Genomic DNA, 18,820 nt, shown 5'->3' with positions numbered 1-18,820 from the left:
GTGTGCACCTGCTGTGTCAAAGTTGCCACGTTTAAAAGGCAAAAATATCTCGTCTACTCGGGAGCGTCTTGCGTGACCGTGGCTGAAACTGGGCCTCTGCGGGCAGGTTTGCTTAATTCTCTGGTTCACTGAACCAGGAGGGAGCAGGATCACCCGCTCTCTAAGAGTGCTCCCTACGCTGTGTGTAAACAGTGTTATGTGTACACTGTGTGTGTGTTTATGTGTTTCTGCCAGGCTGAGCAGACTGCCAGGGCTGTGCCGTTATGCTGTTGCCTGGAGTTTTCTTTTATTTGACTTGGCATCAGTTTACCCTTCCAGTCTCCACCTCAGCCCTGCCCTGCCCTGCGCTGAGCTCCACCACATTGCCCGTATCCTCCTGCAAATCTTGACTTTCAACACTCCTAAGCGAGCATGAAAGAGGGATTTTCAAACATAGAATATGATAATTACCAACAGTTTATATACTAAGTGGTATTTGAGTGTAATATCAAAGGCTATTAAGCTCAGATACCAATGTTTAGACCAAGGCCATTACATAGAAAAACATTAGGTTTACAATAAATCACGTAGGTACAATAAATTCCACACCAAGCCCACTACCAGGCTCATCAGCCATTGTCTTAGTATCCAAGAGTGAGTCTGTTCATGTCCACCTACAAATTTCATGGTAATCCATCAAATAGTTGTGCGGATATTTCAGTCTTCTATTTCAGTGTGGCACTGACCAGCGGTGCTGTCCAAAGATCTGTGCTGCAGTAATAATATCATATAATGAACCTGTGGCTCTGATTTTATCAGCTCACCTTTACACACCGACAAATACCAACTTCACTTTTATGTGGTATATAAAGTCATTCAGGTGATGTAATCAGTAATGAACATCCGTTCAATGACATACAACAGCACATCAAGTGCTAAGAAGTTGGTGCACTGGTCAGTACAAAAGGGCGAACGGTTTGAATAACAGCTCATAACACACTACAGCAGTTCTAAATCTTGATAAACAGACACTTTACCTGAAGTGGCTGGATAATTCAGAGTGACAGGCTGTAAAGCTCCTGATTATACTGGACCTGTTGACATGGAGTCTCTGATGTCTGGCATCAGTCTTCTCTGGCAAATCTTTAAAATCTTGATCTCAATAAATTTATGTTTTAATAGCATTAATGATAAATGGCAACCAGGACTGGTGTAATTTGGAGACAGCTCAAGAAAGCCTTTTGGGTCACACCCAGCCAATGATCAGGCTTATCTACCTCTCATGTATTTTTTTTTTTTCCTGTTTTATTATTTGACAAAAGTTGAAATATTTACAAATTAAACAGGAAATGCCTAAAATAGTCTGAGACTTCGGTTTATCTGCAGTTTTATTATTAGCATTTTACGTAACGTGTCACTGTTGGCTCAATAAATACTTTAACTGCCATTTCTGAGCATCTAAGAGCCCCCAGCCCACTTTACTGTTTACAAACATTACTGATACAATAAATGCCAGCCAGCATCAGAAAACTATAATAACTTACGCTGATTTATTCCAAAGTAGTCCCTGCATTTAACACCAGTTTGAGGGTGGGAATGTTTAATAAAGTATTTTCAACTTTAATTTTTAATTTTTTTTTTTTTGTACTGTATACATCTGTCCCATTTTATAGAGTGACGTCACACTTGACTGATTTGCACTCAAGCGCATATCTGCACTCGAGCATGTGCAAAATTATATATAGGTTGGCTTAAATCTCATTAAGTAGTGAAATGTTGCACAGCCCACTTACACACTGGCTGAATTTGTTACATTTTTGTTTTTAATTTTTTAGTTTTGACTTTTTTAATGTTTTTAATATTTAAAGATATATTATTAAAGATTTTTCTTCACAAAGTCAAGTTTGATTTAGGCATAGTGGAGCTGCCCTTAGCACTGGGTTTGAATCCCGTTAGAGCCCCGGGCCTTTCTTTCTGTTTCTGTGTAGGTTTTCTTTGGGTGATCCAGGTTCCTCCCACAGTCCAAAGACATACAGTTTGGGATTAGGTTAATTGGTAAAAAAAAAAAAAAATGCCAATAGCTGTCAATGTGAGTGTGAGTGTCTGTTTCTATCAGCCCTGTGATAGACTGGCAATCTGTCCAGGGTGTACCCCGCCTCTCACCCATTGTCTGCCAGGATTGGCTGGTTAAATGGAAATTCCATTTGATTATTGCCCATATTTTTGTAGCGCAGCCACATATTGTATAAACATGTGGCAAATAAAAAATTTGACCTCCCACTTTAACTGCTAAGAAAATGATTTTTTTTTTTTTTTTCTGTCCTGACCCATACTTTCTTTCCTTGCAGTGTTCTGTCAACCAGAAAACTTGATTGTGAAGAAACAGTTCTTTTCAAAGAAACATCAAAGTCTTGGCAAGGAAATTGCACACACATCTCATCCTGTGCATTTCAACATCACTGTATATGTAAGTGTGTGTGTTTCTGTTTCATCATAATACCCAGACCATTGCCGCTCCACATGCAGACTTCTGGTTAACATGTCAGTGTTGCTTAATCATCTGTCCAATGAGTGATGCACATATTCCCCTGTGATACATTAAAGTGTGTGTGTGTGTGTGTGTGTGTGTGTGTGTGTGTGTGTGCGTGCGTGCGTGCGTGCGTGCGTGTGCGCGTGTGTGTGCGTGTGTATCATAGTTTTCACCATGTGGTGAAACTGAAAGTGATAAACTGCTGTATAAAAAGCAAGAATGTCTAATTTATCCCGTGTGTGGTGCTGATTGACAGTAAAGCAGTGAGCGGGTGATTGAGGTGGTAAACAGTGTTAGAAATTAAAGGAGCAGATGTGAAGATTAAAGTCGGTTTGAAGTTACATCAGACTGCCCGGCCTTTAAAAGGAGCACTGATTTATGACTGCTGATATCTGAGCTGATGAGCACTTATGAAATAAAAGGCCATAAACAAATCTGATATGTATGAGGCCAAACCCTCAGTAATTATTCAACATTACAGTTTAGTTCTTATTGCCAATATACAATGGAATAAGAAACATTATTTAATGAATCTGCTTTTTAATACCCATTAAAAGGCTGAATGTGGATTGCCAGTGATCAGCTGTGTACCTGGGCATGTGTGAGCAACCATGTTAACACATCACTGGTGATGGATGGTTTGGACGCGTTTCACAGTCTCGTTTCTTCGTGTTATGAATAATTAATTGAAGGGTTATATAAAACGTCATTGTATGAGAGGCTGACTGACGAACGTTTGTAATCAATACTTGCCAATTTCAGATATTTATGTTGATATTGGAATATATCAGCAAATGTTGGACAATACATCACTAGAAACTGGAGCTCAGTGCTAAAGATACTGTCTCATAAATCTTTTATATATGTCCATGTATATATTTGCATGTTCCAGCAAAATAACTGGTTAAGGGCTGGATTTAAAATAAATGTAGTGCAGTTGTAAGGATTATTTCCCTCAAAAATCTTATGGAGAGGAAGTGTAAAGTGACATCAAATGGAAATACAGCAGGGGTTTTGCAGGTTTATCAGAATGATGAAAGATATCAAAGAAAACCATTAACAGTGCATATATTTATTGACAGTTGTATCACACTTTGGTCAGGAAATCCTAAATATTTTTGCTTAAGGTGCACACAAACTTATTCATAACTGAAATACAGCCACAGTAGAAAAAGCATCAAGACCATTGTTAATTAATTTTAAGACTCTTTTTAGTTTTTTTTTTTTACATCCTTTTTGACAACACTAAACTTGAGTAAATATACTTAATTACTTTCTATCAATAGAGTATTTAAAGCTAAAGGCCCCAGGGTGCTGCAGAGGCTCTGTTAGTGAGGAGAGGCCCAGATTATGAAAGAGGCAGATTGTAGTCGACCTGCTGAGTCACAAACTACTAACAGCAGGCCAAGCGGAGAAAAGACATCCTCGCTGGAAAACTAGGAAGGATGATGTTACAGGATTTTTGTGTGTGTGTGTGTATGAATGTGTGTGTGCATGCATGTGCGTGCAGTATATATATGTGTGTAAGGGTGTTGCTGTTTGCAGAAGGTCAGGCGCCACAGTTTGGGTGTGACCACCACTGTCCTGTCAGCACATCGAGTGTCCACAAAACCCCTCCCTTTACCCCCTGCTCTCGCTCTCTCCATCTCTCTCTTTCACTTTCTTTCTTTCCCTCGCTTTCTCTCTCTCCCTCCATCCCCGCTCTCACTCTCTTTCTTCCTCCCTTCCTCAGAGCCAAGGCGTAACCAAGACTTTACTTGTCAGTTACTCAGATCTGTAAAAGGAGAGGAGGGTCTTTATGTGTGTGTGTGTGTGCGTGTGTGAGCAACAGGCAGAGACAGCAGGCAGGTTTTCTTGAACAATAAAGCTGTCTGTTGGTTATTTCTGAACCCTGGAGAGGAAGCACTACTCCCTGCAGGGTGGGGAGACGATTCATACGGCCCCCACCCAAAATGCACACACATACACACACATACACAGACAAACACATGCAAAAATACACTACTGTGCGCACAAGCACACACACATAGCGATCCAGAAGCACACAGCTCACAAGTTGCACACACTGGCTATCTTTGAGCCCAAAGTGTATTTCACTTGTGTGCCCCACCCTTCTTGTGCAGGAATCAGTAATTGTGTCGTTCAAGGAGTCGTCTAATATGAAGTCGGGCCATATTCCAACAATGCTCTGAATAACTGGACACTTCCCTCAGGCATGTTCTTTCTGCTGCACCACTCTGAATCAAGGTGTGCTGCAGGTCAATTACATGCGCTGTTATGTAAGAAGTCTGATTCTGTAATTACAGTTTTGATTAGAAAAGAAATGTTATTGTCTCTTGTTTGTCTGTAGTAAAGCTGGCTGTAATTACTGCAGTAACGCACGGTACACAAACACAGAGAGTAATACTTAGTTTTTCAAGAATAATTTGGGTTCAGTGAAATGTACAGTATGTGTGCATGAGTGATCAGCCAAAAAAAAAAAAAAATCAGTCATGCTTTACAGAGATATTTGAGAGGGAAGTAATTATTGTTGTTGCAAAGCGTTTGTGTGCGTCTTTGGAGATGTATTATAACAGGACACGGATCTACATGCCAAATGACTCTGTGATGCTGTGTTGTGAGGTCAACCATGCTAATATTTGGCAGGTAGAATGTTTTTCATGTTTGACACCAGTATGCTAAAGTTTGTTAATTAGCACCAAACACAAAGTGAAATGGGAACGTTATAATAAAAAATTAAAATAAACACTGCAAATATTATATATATAAATATATGCACAAATGTAGTGATGATGACACTAGAGGAAAAGTACAGGATCACTGGGCTTATTAAGATACTCTTCCTGAAAAATGAACCTCTCAAACCAAATTTCATGGCCGGTCATCTGATGGTTGTCTACATAGTTCACTCAAAATCACAAATAGCAGTTTTTCTAATGGTGTACGCTGATTTGGCTTTTCTGTGCCTTTAATGACTAGAGAGCAATCATCAGCCCTCAGCCTGCTCTTCTTTGCCTTACATGACCCATAAAAAGACTAAACAACACATGTGTTTGTGCCATGACAACACGCTACTGTTCATATGCAAAGGAGGGGCATCAGTAAAATATAGGGTGGAGCTGGTTGATGAGACTTCGTTAGCTCAGAGGGCCAGACAACAGATGGAAGAAGACAAACATGTTGATTGAACTGCAGGGTTATCAGATGACTGGGAGTGGTTCACAGCACACCACCTGACTGGATTCCTGTAGTTTATGTCATGCTGCTTTATATTTGAAGAAGAAAGAAAAGAAATATTTTCTCACTGTTGCGTTTGTTCTGTTTAAGTCTGTCTTGTCTATCTGTATGTTGCAGTGTCCAGGTGTAAATCGGCCACTCATACGTTTATCTATTTATCTGAAAGCGTGTGTTTAAAGTCATTCCCAAGGTCTTAGTAAATACCAGATTAGCTAGTTTTAGAATAAGGATTTACCAAACCCAGTTGCATCATTAATGCTTAGGAAGTGTCATAGCTCATAAAGACTTGGGTTATGGCTCAAGCAAATACTGTATTGGTGGTATAATCTGATCATGGCAATCAGTCATGTAAACAGACAGCATCAGTAGCAATACTGTGACTGCAGCCAAATAACCCACAACAGACTTTTGTTTTGTAAGTTTTTAAACATTTATTTATACAAAAAAGGTTGTTAGTGCATCAGAGTGGGAAATCTTAGATTAAACCAGCCTATCTGATGCTATTTAGGGTAACACTTCAGGTCTCCTTATTTAGCGTATACAATTGCTACATAACCAATGAATCAAACAAAACTGGGCTCAGGCTGAGCCTCAGCTTCTGACATCCAGGTGGATCCCTGCTAGAAAGCAACCCCACCTCCTTTAACGTCGTACCAAATCTTCCACTTTCTGACAGTTTTCACCCACAATTACCAATAAATAAATAAAGAAAAGAAAATGTATTCCTTCATCATCTATACCCACTTATTCCTAAGTAGGGTCACGGGAATCTGCTGCAGCCTATCCCAGCTCTCTTTGGGTAAAAGAGCCACATAGAGACACACAGAGACAAACAACCTCACACACTCACACTCACTCCTATGGGCAATTTAGATTCACTAATCAACCTGACATACATGTTTTTGGACTGTGGGGGGAAACCAGAGTACGTGGAGAAAACCCACACAAGCACAGGGAGAACATGCAAACTCCACACAGAAAACCAGCTTGTGAACCCAGGACCTTGAAAATAAAATTTAAAATTCTCCCTTTTTTAACCACACTGGACAATAAGTGAAGACAGATTTTTTTATGTGTACATGCTTTGTGTGCATGGTTTCATTCTTTATTATTTGGGTGGATCTTCCTTCAGGTTGACCTCATGGCTTAATTGGTGATATTTTAAATATCGCTATAAAGAAAGCGCTTGCTCAAATAACAAGCCAGACACACACCCTGGTCTGATTCTCCCTATGTACACCTGTACTGGGAAAATTTAGATGCCAGAGGAAGCCCAGCAGAGTCTTTTTATTTTTAAAGAGGTGCAGCCACTGGGAAAAAAAAAAAAAAAAACAGATAGGAACAATCACAGTATTTGTTCTTAGGGATTTATTCATGCGGTTACGCCATAGTGCCTGTCTGTCTGTGATGAATATAGAGACAGAGATGTGATTGTTCCCCAGGGAGTCGTTCATACAGTATAGCATAGCTCAGTGTGAGAGTCGCCTTCCATAATTACACAAACACACACACAGTATTCACCTAATATGACAGCAGATTGCAATCTTACGTCAAACTTATATTTTATTATAGTTATTTTTATGGTAGCCAGACCTCCATGCAACTCTCTTTCTCCCTGTCAGATATGTCTGAAAATCCTCCAGAGATAATATTCCTCAAAATTCATTATCTCTTCATGAGCCTATCGCTCAATCTGTTGAATAGCATTTATGACAAGATCAAATGAAATGCACACAAATATCTTGCACAATGTTTGGTTCTGTCCTAGAGCTCCTTCTTCTTGTTTTTCTAATCATTTGGCAGATTGTTCTCCTTGCATGTCTATCGGCACGAACGTAGGCATCAATACAGACACGTCGTGTTTTTGATTTATAATCATTCTTATCAGTCTGGAATCAAATAGAAATGAATAATATAGAGACTGTTGGATCACAGAGAGTAAGGAGTGTCTCCTGTCTGCACTCTGTGATGGATTTTGTTATTGTGAAGTTGAAGGTTTTACGTAATAAACTGTAAAGTAAATGCTGTTAAAGTGAGTTTAAAGTTTAAGAGATACACACAGTCAATTTTACATGTGTGTTTGTATCTTTTTAGGCACCAATTTTAGTTTCATACATAAGTGTGAGGACGTTTTTGGAAGTGAACATTTTGGCTGGTTCTCATTTTCTGACACCTTTAAATGAGGTTCAGGTTAGAGTTTGGTTTGGTTTGGGTTAGGATTAGGGTAAACCTGGGATTTAATTGTGATATTTAAGGTTATGCTAAGGGGCTAGGGATTGTATTATGTCAATATGTGTCCCCCACAACCATAGAAAAACAACTGTGTGTGTGTTTGTGAATAAAGTAGTTGTGCTCTTCAGATGAGGTCAGATTAAGTGATAATTATGGATTAATGGATTATCTCTGTCTGAACACGCCTCTGCTCTCCATACGTCACACATTCAACAGAAGGAGTGTGTGTGTGTGTGTGTGTGTGTAAGTGTAGGTGTGTGCATGCGTGCATGTGTGTGCCTGGTATTACATAAATGCGTTTCGAGTCCAGCTGACTGGTGTGTAGCGGCAATGAGGCCAAAGTTTTGGTGCAGATCAGCTGAGGGATGGCTGAAGAGGATTGTGAAGAACAGGAACGGATGTGAGGGTGGGAGCCAGTGAAGCCGGATGAGGAAAGATATGGTTGGTTGACAGGGGATGATCCTGTAGCAGACTTTTTGGTGACTGGGGGCTGATGGACTAGATTACATTACAAGTTTGAAATAATCAATCTGAGATGTTACCAGAGTGTAAATAAAAACTTGTGCATAATGACAGAGGACTGTACGGAGTCTTCAAATATTATGTAAATGAATATGGTATGTGAGATATTATTGAGATGAGGACTGAAGGTTTAGCATGCTATTCGTTATAATACCAACAACATTTTTTATTTGGATAAAGTCCCAGAATATCCTTCCTTTGTAAATTAGTTACACATTTTCCTCATAACAGATAGAATTGAATCAATTTATATTTCCTTACATTAACTGGAAATCTTCAGGGTAAATACTATGTGTAATAAATATATTTAACCTCAACGGGATGGACATGTGAGTCATAACATCGTTCCTGGTGTACTTTGGAAAAGCACAATTTGCTTATTTACTTTTGCTGCAGTAGCTCATGTTGTGCAGAGGAATGAAGTTATCAGTGTGGTTCATCTCACCTGAGTGAGGGCAGCGATTCTGGTGAAATCTTAGCTGGCATCTGACTTCTCTTCACTTCTGCAGAGCTGCATTTCCACCTCATGTTTTTCTATTGTGCATTGTTGTGAAGAATCAAAAGACCTAAAAACACACATCTTATGTTTTTATTTTTTATTTTTTTGTATTTTTAAGATCTTGATACTAAAATAGAGACTTGATTTCACGTTGATCTGAGTTGTCAGGAAGATAACCAACCAGGATGGTCTGGGCGTTTTCCAAAAAAAAAACTTTGTTGTGACTCTTCTGACTGACTGCTTGTGATAGGTTTTCTTCGGTAGTGTGGGATCTGCCCCAGGAGCATTTAGCTCTCTTTGAATTTGACCCAGCCCAGTGTTGGTATGTGTGTCTTCATGCCTTTAGAAGTAAAATGTTTCACGTTTAAATGAAATTATTAATTATTCTTCATACTACCCCAAGTAATTCAAGTTATTTGGCTTTGTAGTTTTTCACCTCCTGAAGCTCATCCATCCTAAATATTAGTCATAGCAATGAAAACCTGTTTATGTAGTATTTTTAAAACCAAAGATACAAAGATAATATACAAGGCTGCATGAAAAGCTGTAAAACAATACAGACACATGCAAAGTTAAAACAAGATTGTGATATATAATCACAGTGTTTATTTTCTGACCTTTCCTGTGTCAAATGAAGACAAAATACCAGGAAATGAAAAAAAAAAGAAAAATATATAAGTGTAAATGAAAAAAATTACTAGCCTCATAAAATTAGTAATGGTCCTTGTAGAACAAGGCATTCCTGCCTGAGGCAAATTGTCAGCTGCTAAAGATGAGTTACATTCTCAAGATCTAAACTTGTTTGAGTACATCATTTAATTTTAGCTTTAGCTTTGGCTATTTAACAATAATATTAGCTGAAGAAAGCTATTGTACTTTTAATTTATAATGTATTGATTTTAGCTTAATGTATTTCTACTGTAAGTAAAGGTACCGTGTACTTCTTCTACCTCTGTGAATAACTGATAATTGTACTCCCCTCCAGAGTGAAAGCCTTTTGGCAGCTTTGTCATCGTCAGCATAAAGTTGGTTCTTTGTAACCAGTTGCCTATAATTTGAACAATCACCGACATTATAATTAATAGCTGAAATGATATTTATTGACACAATAGTGCACTTTACCAAAGCTGAGTTGCAAAGAGCTTAACGTTATGCAGAAAACTAAAACCAATAAACGATTACACCAAATTTATAATCTAAGGATTTGTTAAGAAAATAGACAAAATATTTCCAGTGAAATAAGATGGTTGTTAAAGTTAAGAGGGTGCTTTATGTTTAGCGCCTGTATGTTTGCAGCTGTCAGCCCATTATCATTGTCTCTACTGTGCAAAACATAATCACTTTACTGGGTAGGTCAGAGCGAATCCTCTAAATGCATCTTAATCGATTTCAAATTAACTGAAATCTTGACGTTGTGTTTATCTTGGAGCGCTTTTATTCTGCCTGAAATGCTTTTCATACTCCACAACATTTAAACCGTGACAGGGTGATTGTGATAATGCATGGTTTCGGCCCATTGTTTTTAAGATTCCAGCTTAAATTCCACAGGCTTTCCAGGGAAGTAGAGTTTAAAAAAATGTCAAATGGAAGACATGATCTACAGGTGCAGCCAGCATTTGATGATTTGCTCATAGAGCAGTGTTTCAGCATTCCTGCACTTCATCCAGGAACACAAATGTCATTCCTTAATGGCATCAATCAACATCAATCCGAATTTACAAGTTTGGTAGAAACTTTTTATTTTTTTTTGTCCACTGCATGTTCTTCTTGGTGTGCATGGGTGCAAGCACTTATCTCTCTTCTACATGCATGAACTGTGAGAAGAACAATACAGTAGCAGAGTGGGAACAGGGAACAGTGAAAATCTGTGGGCCAGCGCCAGGCATTCGCAAAAACCATGTCTAGTCTAGTATATTTACAGTTTCCCTCCCTCTGTCACCACTGCTCTTCAGGAAGGGCAGAAAACAGGGAGAAACACTCGCTACCTTATGCTTGGATACAGTTGGAACCTGTTTAAAGGTGTAAGTGGACATTCAGGCATTTTAAAATATCCTTAAAAGTGCAATGTGCTGTGGTAGTGGGGGCTTGATTCAAGTACCAGTAAAGCCGTGTAGTAAAAACGGGGCGCTCAGGTCAATTCACATTTTATTAATATGACCCAATATCACTAATAATGCATTCACTCAGAAGGTTTTACAATCTGTAAGTCATACAATACCCTCTGTCCTTAGACCCAAGGACAACAGAGGTGCCTCTACCCCCATTCAAACGAATGAGGAGGGCTATGTTTTTGCACACAGAGTGCAAGTCAGTGTGAATGCATCCTAACTCCAGCCTGTCGTTGTGAGAGCAAAGAGGATGGATAAGGTGTAAGGAGGTCAGACTGGTGTAACGTAGCAAGCCCTTTAAGTTTATGGAGCTAAAATTTTTCTTTAGATTTTTAGATTTTTTTTTGTTGTCCACAGTCTTCATGAATACTGTGACTTGATCAAGCATCGTGACTAGACAGAGCTGTTCTCTCAAAACCAAATTTTGAGGGTAGGCTGATCTGTAGAGCTACTGTACTAGTGGAGCTGTAAGAACTGGAACAAGGCACCTTGACTCCGAGGATTTTCCGTGCACACAAACCGCGCCATCAATAAACTAATCTCTAATCACCTGCATCCTGCCAAGCGCCAAGTCCCAAATGTCAAACCTGACTTAAATAACTGTCTGTGTTAGTGGGTAAAATAGCAGTGCCAATAACATGACAGCATCTATTTCTCAGCAGGTTGGGGCTGCCCCAAAACAACATTAATTTTTAACAAACGCAAATCTCTGCTCACTACAGTAATGAGCCAGCCAGAGACATAATACAAAACGAAGAGGCGACCACAGAGATGCAAAATGACCACAAAAAGACATAAACTTATTAAAGAGATGCAAAACAACCCATAAGAGATGAAAAACAGTCACAAATAAATGCTAAAATTTTGGTCTGTGTGTGTGTGTGTGTGTGTGTGTGTGTGTGTGTATTACTGGTATTACTCACACTGGAGTGATCGAAACCTGTTCTACACATTCACATTGTGGGGACTTGACAGCCTTATGGGGACCAGATGCAGTAAATCATCAAATTTTAGTGTGATAAGTTGGTTTAACTGTGATGGACTGGTGACCTGTCCAGGGTGTACCCCTGCCTTTCACCCAAAGAGAGCTGGGATAGGCTCCAGGTTAGGAATAAGCGGGTATAGATGATGGATGGATGGATGGATGAATGGATGGATTGGATGAGTTGGTTTAAGGTCAAGGTTAGGTTAGCTAGGCAAGTGGTGGTAAGTCTCCCGGATATGAATGTAAGTCAATGTAATGTCCGCATGATGAATAAAAACAAGCGTGTGTATGTGGGTGTGTGGGGCACCACCTTCACCTTTGGCTGAACTTAGCTTTAACAAACTGCAATCCTCCCTCAACAACCACACCACAGCACACGCATGCCCACGTGCTTGTCTTTCTGTATGTGTATGTGCACATAATAGTTTCGTATCCCCTTACCTTAATCCTAACCAGGTCAACACACACCTAATTCTCTTAAAAACAACCCCTGAAAAGCCATTTGAAGTGGTAAGATAAAATATCCTCACATTGAGGGTATGGAAATAAGATCTAAAGGACATATATACATTACTTTATTTGTGCTTTTACTTTACTGGTTTCTTTTATAATTCAAGGAGTGGCTGCTGTTGTGCTTGACAATGCACTTAGGGAATAGTCCAGTCAATCAAGATGAATATTAACAGTAGGCTCTATTTTAAAAATATGACAGCAATGCCAGTGGTGCTTTGAGCAATCATAACTCTGAGAGTTTGACTAACATTGTTGTGCAGTTAAAAGCATTGATCATTATTCTTGTAATAGATTTAGTTCGACTCATGAAATACTAAAGTTTTCATAATCAGCTGATCAGCTTGTGGCAGTATGAGCATTTAGTTATTACTATTTTTCAGTCTATGGTGATTTTTCTTCTTGTGCCTTCATGAGATTCATAATTATGGTTTTAAATGAAATGTCTTAATAACCGGATCAATTGCCAAGACATTCAATACGATCAGTCATGATAACTTTAGTGATTAATAAACTATCTCATCGTAGATATGGTCTGATAAAAGTTTAAAATGTTACTATATATACTATAATACTAGAACTGAAGTGACACAATAATAGTAAGAGCAGCCTGAATGTGTTTTAAAGCTCCCGTTCCATGTGCAGCGAGGCATGATGTAACCTGGAACAATGTAACCTGGACAAGTTTTGTGCGTGTGTGTGGTTTTACAGGAAATAATCTCACCTGCCTTTTCCAGGGAAGACAAAATGGTATCTCACGTTCCACCTCGAAACACGTACAACAGTCGTAAAGACGATCGCTCACTCAGAGTAACTGCTGAGTATTATGATTCCTCATGTTCTTCTGTAACAAACACCTGACAAGACATACACATACAAACATTATGATGAAACCAGTGTTCTTTACTGAGGGCACTGATGAAACTGTAGCTGTGGGCAGAGCTCATCCTGATAATCTGTTGATCTTCCTCCAGTCCAAACCCAAATGCATACTATGTACTGATTCTGAACAGGTTTTCAGTATGAACTGTTTTTACTAAAAAGTGACAAAATGAAGTATATTGAAACCAGGTTGCATGCACACTGCAGGCAGGTTTCGACTGTGCTGTGGTTTGTGACGTTCAATTTCCAGAGCTGGGGTTTGATTCACACATATCCCAACATGTACTCTTATTGTAATGTTTTTGTTCTTGCGTTTGTCTGGCACACACACACACACACCTATGTTTACACTTTTTACTGGTTTCCAAAGAAAAACTGATACTGATACTGAGAGGCTTATCCAATCAGGGGTAAGTAGGACTTCAGCTCAGGACTTTTTTTTCTCTTTCCCAATGCTTTTTTGTTTTTTAAATCTGCCCAGTATCACTTTGATTATCATTTATTGTCAAGACACATGGCTCTGACCTTTGTTCTGCTTATTATTAGAAGCGACAACCAAAGTATATGACTGACCTAGGGTCAGAGCAGCTGCCTCCAGTGAGGACACTGAGGTCATGCTATCAGTATTTTTCCAGAGAATTTACAGGAGCGTTCGCAGCCCTCTGGGGGTGGGACTAAATGACATGAGAGTTTATACTAACACTAAATGTTTTCCTGTAGAAAATGTGTTATACTTACCTGCGGCTTTTTGCCAGCTTTCTAAAAATAAAGAACCAACTGCAACTGAAACATTAATGCCCTATACCCAGTACAGGTTCTTAACATTAGACCATCCTCAAAATGATGAAAACATGAAAAAAAAAAAAAACATAATGATTTAAAAGATGCTTCAAATATATGAAATGTATGAGTTAGTGAAGTGCATTGACGGAGCAAAGACTCATGGTCCTGTTTGATTTAAAGTTAATAAGTGAATGCTTACGAGCCTTCACACCTAAACTGTTCTGATGAAGACACCAACTTCACTATTTTTCATTAATTTTTTTAAAAAATAAACAGAAGAAGGTTTTGGACTGATGTGAAAGTTGAATTTTCTGACTTTAACCCCAAAATGTTAATGTCTAATTTCTCAATAGACCGACATCTGCAGAGCATCTTAGGTGTCGTGTCTGTCTACTTGCAAATATAATGTGGGATATAATTATCCCATTTATCCCTTGTGATCCAAGTAATATTTATCCATGAGGAAGTTTTAATTTATTTTCATAACTTTTTTTTTTCATTCACACTGCTAAAACGTCCACCACCACCATTATAATGAATATGAATAGAAGTTTATTTTTGTTGCTGAATGCATTGAAAAGTTGCTTTAGAAAAATATTGTGTTTCTCCTAGAGACAGCAATCTAGTATCTTCAAATAATCTGTTATAGCCACACAGTCGACCGTTTCTCTGGGAGCAACCTACCCAAGTGTTTTGTCTACTTGATATGTATCTACATAGGTGGGTCTGAATTTGATGTTTTGGTTTTGTTCACTGTTATGCAAAGAAAGATTACAAATCTGAAAATCTACCGTTATTTTTTTTTTTTTTTTAAAAGGTGCCATGTGTTACAGGTAATTTTTTTTCTGTCCAAATCTGATATAAACAATTCAGTTCTACCCAGTCCCAAAAATGTTTTAACTTAAAAAGTTATAAAAAGAACCTAGAGTACAGTTCATATTTTGGCAGTTTCTCAAAATGACACAAATGCTCTGCGATTTCTAATTTAAATTCTTCTTGTCTCTGAACTCTCTATAGGTTCAGAGTGTACTGTGGTGTCAGGCATATCTAGTTTTTCCCATTCCTGACACAGAAACACAGTTACAGTGACTTATCTGAACCCACCAGCCCTCCATCACACTGCCATCATGCACTGTAAAACATCATCACCTCTCATGCTCCACTTCTCATGCAGACAGAGTGGGCTAAGCCGAAGCGGATGTGTGTACTGACTTTAAAGGCTCACACCTATACTAGTATAGAAACCATCCATGAAATAACAGCTGTCATATCATCACAGCCTTTTTCCAACAACCAGCTCTGCAACAGCACCCAGTACGGCCTCACCTCGCTGCACAGGCTGTGAGAGCAGGGAGGCCAGGGCTGTGATGACAGATGCCACCGTGTGAGTGTCTGTGTGTGTTTGTTAGGTTAGGCTTTTACCTCTACTTACTTTATTTTATTTTATTTTTTTTTGCACAACAATGGGACCAGGCTTCATAATCCTATACAGTTTGCTTCTGAGTCATTCAATACATCAAGGACTAAATTGTACTGGGCACCTTTGCACAACAATGTCTTTCTTTCTGAACATGTTTCTATTGTTTCTTGTCTTTAAAACTGCGTAGAACAGTAAAAAATGATTTGAAATTATTACAAAAATGTTAAACAATGCACAAAATGCAGCAGAGGAGTAAGTGAGTATGTGAAATGCACGTATAGTGAACGGAGTACACAGGTACAGCACATGTACTACTGGACTGCTTTGTTCCGCTTACAATTTACCCTGGCATCTTGCCAAGGATAAAAAGGAGGAAGTGTTCACTGGAATTATTTCTGATGAAGGATTTGAATGGCCAACTGACGGCAGAAAAACACTGCATTATCAATATTTAAACACTGTGTTGTACACATGTGGAAATACATGGGGTGGTATCCTGGTATATGGACAGAGAGGGGAGGCGATAAAGAAGTTAATTTTAAATATCGAGACACCTCGGAGCATATTATCATGTTTATATCATGGCCACTGGTCTAATAAAGCTGAGGTTGCGTGTAAATCATCAACAGGTCTGTCAGCAGTTTTGACCCAGGTCAGTCTCACCAAGTGAGAATTAACTCCTGCATGGATTGATGTTTCAGCATGAGAAGACAGGAAACTGTCAAAGGCAGCTCACTTTGACACAGTAAATCATCACCTTGCCAAAGTTGTTATGCATGATCCGTTAATCAGTGATCATCAGAACAAGTTTTCTACTCACCCCCTGACAAATGCTAGTCACTCAGGTTTTTTTTTTTTTTTTTTTTCAAGTTTTTCCCTGATCGTATCATTGAAGCCTGGTATCATTTCTATCACTGAATGTCTATCATAGGGAGCTCATACATTTCACACGGGTTGTAACATGTTTAATTCATGTTTTTTCTTTATTTTTCTGTCTGATAAGTTGCTAACAAATATTGTCTTGACTCTTGTAACACTGTATTTTAAACATTCTTATTGTTACAAATTTTATGACTGTAATGTTCAGGTCCAGGATTAAAGGTCTAGATGAGTGTTGGTAATAAAACTATTGCTTAATGGTTCTTTAATTGGAAATGTTGTGGGAAGTTTTGCTGGAATGGTTACCTGCAGTCTAATATACCATTGGCACCTATTTAGCTCAGGATTAAAGTTGTCGACAGCGTCTGTGATTAGAAAGTGCTGAAACATGTTCTTAATGTGCACCTGCCAGCCAATCAGAACTGAGTATTTTCTCTAGTGAAGAGTGAAAAATACTGCACATTAAATTGCATAATCTGTATTTCTTTTTGCCCTATAGTCATCTTTCACTCCTTTTACAATACTAATGCAGTTCCACACACACACACACACACACACACATAGAAAGAGGAGTGGAACTTGCTATTGATCCCACATTGATTATTAACACTTTTAAAGTTTTTTTTTTTTTTTTTACATGAATATGTCTTTCTCTTTCTTTCTTTGATATACAAATATCAGAAACTCTGTACAGCACTATCCTACACTCTCAAGGTCAGTGCACTTCAAATCTCTGGCATGTAACCCAGTACATTCATACTCTACATTATGCTTGAATATTGATACAAATTTATTCTTCTGCTCAACTGCAGTTCAAGAGTAAAATGTTTTATATATACACTTATAAATTGTAGTTGCTTTGCTTTTTTACATGACAAATGTGCACACAGTGTCCACTCTATTAGATATAGAGCTACAATCTAGTTCAATTTATGATGCCTATAATGCTCGGGGTTGTTTTTTATATTGCTATAGAGGTGTTACTTACATTATGTGTTTTACTAGTGAGGTCATAGTTCAACAGACTGGGATACAGAAAATGTGCAGACAGTAATGACAGATAATGGATAAAAATAAGACACTACAACAGCAGCAACAAAAAAAGTGCATTCAGTGGCTTTTCTGAAATTACTGTGCCCATCACACATGTTCTTAGGGAGGGGGAAAAAAAATCATACAATCCACTCAAAATAATATGCATGATGTAACAGTAAATTAGCTGCTTATAAAGATAAAAATGTATTGATATTGGTATGGTTGGAGTATGACACAACTGGCCCCCCTGGGCATAAACATGAAAGAGGCCTCCATCCCTGCTATATAAGAGAAAAGAGTCACAAGTCATGTTGTGTCTCTTCAGTTGTTTTGCTTCCATTTTTATTTGTTTTGAATCATTTCATAGTCATTTCAAATACAAGAATAAACAGTCACTTCATTACAGATGATCCCCAAGAGCCTCCAGACCCTTTGGGCCTGAGCGCCTGTGCCCAGTTAGCTCATTCGGTAATCCATCTATGGATACTGGTAACGATATCACTGATGTCCCTGATATTAAATATTATAGAATTTCTATTTCAATTTAAGTTTTAAAAACAAACAAAAAAGAAATAAATAAATAAATACCAGAGTTGTTTCAGCCATTAAATATGTCAAGTCACTAATGCAGCATTCTGGATTTAAATGTGACTTAATGATCATATGAATTATACTGTACCACTTTTTGACAAGGTGCAATTTATAAAGGTTATATACAAGCTCTTAATAATGGCTTTTTTAAATGGCCCATAAGTGATTTCCTGCTGCTTTACAGATCAGTTTGAAGTTAAAAACAATAACTTTTGTGTTGCCAAATTGTGCAGCTTGTCATGTAAGGGAGAGAAATATGTTTGTTTGTTTTTTTAAACATTTATTGACTTGACGCTCAAAATCATTAAGGAGACACATTTAAGATTACGCCTACAGCAAAAGTTAGTCAGTCACTTAAAAATGTTAATGAATCAGTGTAGTCACAAAGAATTATGGGGCAGATATTTGGTCTTTTTCCAGAAGGTGAGTCCTACATGAGGATTTTCAACAACCTGGTAACCCAAAAGTAGTTATTGATGCAACTGTAACCTGTGTAACCTGTAGGAGTAAATGATGTATTAATCAGTGTTGATTACAGCTTCAGAGAAGTAGATTCTTATCACACTTAAAATCCTGATGGTAATGGCTTGAAAGGTTCAGAGCAAGATGTCTCCTCCAAACTTGAACT

This window comes from Mastacembelus armatus, chromosome 1 (genome assembly GCF_900324485.2).
Source record: "Mastacembelus armatus chromosome 1, fMasArm1.2, whole genome shotgun sequence".
NCBI classification, from domain to species: Eukaryota; Metazoa; Chordata; class Actinopteri; order Synbranchiformes; family Mastacembelidae; genus Mastacembelus; species Mastacembelus armatus.
The sequence above is the reverse complement of the archived record's forward strand: the minus strand, read 5'-3'. Positions refer to the sequence as shown.